Raw genomic sequence first — 5,606 nt, 5'->3', positions numbered from 1 at the left:
AAAAAATATCGAAAACTATATAAGACCATTTAAAGAAGAGTGATGTTGACATCTTTAGTAAATGAAAGATTGCCTCAAAAAAGACAAATCTCTTCACTGTCATCTGAGTTTGGTTTTAGTAGAAGGACAATATCTAAATATGTTAAAAGGAGAAAGATTTTGGATGATACTACCTTAGAAGGGAATTGGGAAATTATGTGTAGAGCTCCTCGTTCTGATAGAATTGAAGATGTTGATAGGAACTTTGTGACAAGTTTTTGGAATGATAATACTCACCCTTCATCAAATAGTAGAGATGTTATCAAGCAAAGGATTGGTCCTGATCGTTATGATCTCCACGTAAAACATTGGATAGACACAACAAAACATGAATTGTATGTATTGTTTACTAAAACAAACCCTCATATAAAGATTGGACAAACCATGTTTGAACGGTTAAGGCCATATTATGTGAAGTTAAACAAAGTTTTTGAAACTTGTTGTTGTCGTTATCACATCGAATTTGACTTGTACTATCAGGTGTTTCGAAAGATTAGAGAAGATAATGATGGTTAAAAAATTGCTCCTCCTAAACGAACAAGTCAATTCATAGCATCCATCTTATGTGATAAATCAGATGATAATGCAACCGGTCAAATAAATTGCATAAGAGGAATTTGTGGAACATGCGGGGACTTGGCTAAATTGCCTTTGAGAGATGAAGATACTAACATGAGGAAGATGGTAAATTGCAAGAGTTACAAGTACAAAAAATTTGAAACAAAATTTGGAAAGGAATCTACAAGGCTAGATTATGTAGAAGAGGAAATACCTATTGGAACATTTATGGAAAATTTTCGTAAGTTGATAAAACCATACATATGCCATGGTTTTTTTGCCAAGTGGCAAGTAGAACAATTTAAAAGATTAAGAGACACTTTCCCACTTGGAACCATTCTATCTGTAGTTGACTTCGTAGAGAATTACTCTTTTGCACATCAAAAAGAGATTCAATCAGAGTATTACTTTTCAAAGCAAATCACTATTTTCGTGCATGTGTGTTATCGACATGCACAGATGAATTTGGATGGTGTTGATAGTACATTTGAAAATCATGTCATTAAGAAAGAGTACCACTTCTATATCAGTGATGATAAGGAGCATGACACACTTTTTGTACAACATTGCTTTAAGAAGTTTTTTGAATATTTGAAAGATAGAGGAATAACAATAGTTAAACATTTTGTTTGGTCTGATGGATGTGCGACACAATTCAAATCTTCGAGGCCATTTTATGCACTATGTAGATATCATCGAAATGACAAAATACCACATGTTTGGAGTTTTTTTGAGAGTGGTCATGGAAAGGGTGAACATGATGGTGCAGGAGCTTGTATCAAACGTGCTCTAAGAAAGCATCAAATAAAGTACAGAGGAGAACGTATAGAAAATGCACATGATGTTGTTGAATGGTGTAAGAAACACTTTGAGCAACCTAATTATCTTAGGGAGTCATCATTGAGAACATACAGGCCCATTCCATATAGAGTGTTTAAATCTAATCTAATCAAACATGTATTTAAATCTAATCTAATCAAACATGTATAAATCTAATATAATCAAACATGTATAATCTGATCAAACACAAACCAGGTATAAAGTATAATCTAGAGAAAAACTTCGTTGTACATGCATGAAATATACAATCTAATCAAACATGTATTTAAATCTAATTTAATCAAACATCATGTATAAATCTAGAATATAATCAAACATGTATAAATCTAATATAATCAAACATGTATAAAACTTATGAAGTATAATCTAGAGTCTAAACTCCATGTATAAAGTATAAAGTATAATCTAGAGTCAAACACAAACCAAGAATAAAGTATAATCTAGAGTCTAAACTCCATGTATAAAGTATAAAGTATAATCTAGAGTCTAAACTCCATGTACGTGCATGAATATATATAATATGAAAGTATATAAAAAGATAAATGTAAATGAGCTATAAAGTTTGGAGCAAATCAACAGGGATCATGTCGGCTACGAACTGAGCGACCATCTGAGGGGGAGTCCTACAAAAGTAGAATTTATTTAAATATTAAATATAATATATCTATCTCTCTAGACGTGCATGTACATCAAATCCAAGTAGATTTAAATAAAAATTTAAATATAAATTGTAACGTGCATGTACATACATACATGTACATATATGTACCAAAAACCATAACTAACCTGTACACTAACATCATCTAAAGAATCTCTCCTACGCACATGCTCAGAGCTCAAGGAAGGAGTGACATGAGCTAACTGTCAATTTAAGGATTAGTCCACAATCAATTTAAATGATCTACAAATTAAAACTTAGAACTCTAGATTATTTATTAAACATGATCTATATATATAGATTTATCAGGTACAAATTTGCAACATGTATACATATCTTCTAAAAATTTAAATGCAGATGTACATGTACATACCTGTGTATCACCTGGAGTAGGCTGTATAGTCTGATCCTGTCCCGTGATCATATCAACAACATCACTCGTGCCTGCATATCTCTCTCTAGTTGTACGTATCACTGAGGAGTGCAAGGGGCTAACTAGATGAGTGGGCATCATAGATGAAGTTTCTGACTGTAGTAGCATGTCCATAAATCCAGTATGGCTCAAATCTCTCAGCTGATCCTCAAATGAGTCCAAACCCTCATCTGTGATATTCACCTGATCAGCTCGTATCTCCTCCTCAAATGAATCCAATTGGCCCTCATATGTGATATGGAGCTGATCAGCTCGTAGCTCCTCCTTTGCAGCAATAGAGTGATCTGTAGGTGGGTCAGTGCCTGGAGCATGCGTAGAGTGATGAGAATGTTGTGATTGCCTCAGGGTATGTGTCGATGCCACTCTAGCCTGACCATCTCTGAGAATCTCCTCTCTAACATCACCCAATGGTATCCCAAGTCGAGATGAAATAAAACTATAAGCATGTAGTAGGTCCTCGGCTAAACACTGCGACATCTGTACATGTCTAATAGCTCTGACTATAGCTTCTACCTCATCTGGGGAGGGGATGCTAGTAGAAATATACCGATCATCTGAATCTGAAGCCCCCCCATGACTAGAAGATGCATGATCTATGGATGATCGCGAACGTGGTCGACTCATCATATATCTGCCCACCCTGTCAGAAGATATGGTGGCTGTTGCTGATGCAATTTGTCCAATCCTATCAATTGCTTCTCTCTGAGAAGCAATCACAACGTGATCCGCTATGGGTGCCATGGCTGGGACTACTGCAGGAAATCTCTTGCCAACAAGGTCCCTGTGTCTAGCCGGAGCTCTATCATGCCTACGATATGCATCTCTATCAGCAATCCTACCACTCCCGTATCCATAATATCCTGGAATATCAAGGTAGTTTGGTTTCATCTGACAATGAACCTCAGCAAATACCTGTTGTACAAAGTATAATGGAATCTGGTCGTTATTAGGATAACGACCATGGGCTGCTAAGAATTGTGGGTAAATTAGTGATGCAACCTATGGGTCGATACATCTGGTAACCTGATATCCCCTCACCTTACTCTTCTCCTGATATTGTGGGAAGCATCTCTCCTTGATGATCTCCTTCGAGACCACCCCCACCACATCAATAAAAGAATGAGGACCCCTCACCTGACTCCTCAACTGTCTATATATATATCCTCTATAACCTCAGGTGAGAATGAGGTATGAGATACTAAGTGGTCCCTCAATGTCCGCAAACAATCAAAAATGGACATGCACGTACTCTTGTACACACCATCAGTACGAGGGTCATCTAGTATGGCCCTCAACCTATGCAACTCCCGATCACTGTAATGAAAAATAGTAGCAATGTCGGGCAAGGGGGGATCCTACTGTGGAGGATCCTGTTGTGGTGGCTCCTGATGTGGAGCCTACGCAGGTGGATCCTGATGTGGAGCCTGTGCAGGTGGATCCTGATCAGGAGCCTGCGAAGGTGGATCTTGATCAGGAGCCTGAGAAGGTATATCCTGGGATGCCATCTATCTAGGTACATGTCATAAAGTTAAAATAAATATGTAAGCAGAGAGATAGAGAGGTCATTTTCATGAGAGAGAGAGAGAGAGAGATTATATACATATAAATCTTCATGAGAGAGAGAGAGATCATTTTCATTTTCAAAAAATACATGTAAAAATTTCAAATATTTTAGTGAGAGAGAGAGAGAACATATATTTCAGATCTAGAGATAACATATATTTTAGAGAGATAGAGAGATCTAACACGTGTACATATCTAAATCTTTGACATACATAAAAAATTCAAGAATAGAGAGATCTAACACGTCATATGTTAGGACACTATATTATCCTAAGGGGAATGTCATATGTACAGTAGGATGTTATAAGGGGTCATATGTGACCCCTTAGGACAACATACGACCCCTTAAGACACTATGTGATGGACTAAGGGGTATGTCGTTCACACTAGGATTTTATAAGGGGTCATATGCGGTTCTAAGGGGTCATGCATATGTTATAACACATGCATGACCTCTCAGGACCACATATGACCCCTTAGGACACTATATGATCCTAAGGGGAATGTCATATGTACAGTAGGATGTTATAAGGGGTCATATGTGACCTACTAAGGGGTCACGAATGTGTTAATACATGCGTGACCCCTTAGGACAACATACGACCCCTTAAGACACTATGTGATGGACTAAGGGGTATGTCGTTCACAGTAGGATTTTATAAGGGGTCATATGCAGTTCTAAGGGGTCATGCATATGTTATAACACATGCATGACCCCTCAGGACCACATACGACCCCTTATGACACTATGTGATCCTAAGGGGAATGTCATATGTACAGTAGGATGTTATAAGGGGTCATATGTGACCTACTAAGGGGTCACACATGTGTTAATGCATGCGTGAGCCCTTAGGACACATAGGAAATGTCATATGTATATTAGGATGTTATAAGGGGTCATATGTGATCTACTAAGGGGTCACACATGTGTCAATGCATGCGTGACCCCTTAGGACCACATACGACCCCTTAAGACACTATGTGATGAACTAAGGGGTATGTCGTTCACACTAGGATTTTATAACGGGTCATATGTGGTTCTAACCACATATGACCCCTTAGGACACTATATGATCCTAAGGGGAATATCATACGTACAGTAGGATGTTATAAGGGTTCATATGTGAACTACTAAGGGGTCACGCATGTGTTAATTCATGCATGACCCCTTAGGACAACATACGACCCCTTAAGACACTATGTGATGGACTAAGGGGTATGTCGTTCATAGTAGGATTTTATAAGGGGTCATATGTGGTTCTAAGGGGTCATGCATATGTTATTACACATGCATGACCCCTTATGACACTATGTGATCCTAAGGGGAATGTCATATGTATAGTAGGATGTTATAAGGGGTCATATGTGACCTACTAAGGGGTCACGCATGTGTTAATGCATGTGTGAGCCCTTAGGACCACATATGACCCCTTAGGACACATAGGAAATGTCATATGTACAGTAGGATGTTATAAGGGGTCATATGTGACCTACTAAGGGGTCACACATGTGTCA

This window comes from Cryptomeria japonica, unplaced genomic scaffold (genome assembly GCF_030272615.1).
Source record: "Cryptomeria japonica unplaced genomic scaffold, Sugi_1.0 HiC_scaffold_46, whole genome shotgun sequence".
In the NCBI taxonomy this organism is placed as follows: domain Eukaryota; kingdom Viridiplantae; phylum Streptophyta; class Pinopsida; order Cupressales; family Cupressaceae; genus Cryptomeria; species Cryptomeria japonica.
The sequence above is the reverse complement of the archived record's forward strand: the minus strand, read 5'-3'. Positions refer to the sequence as shown.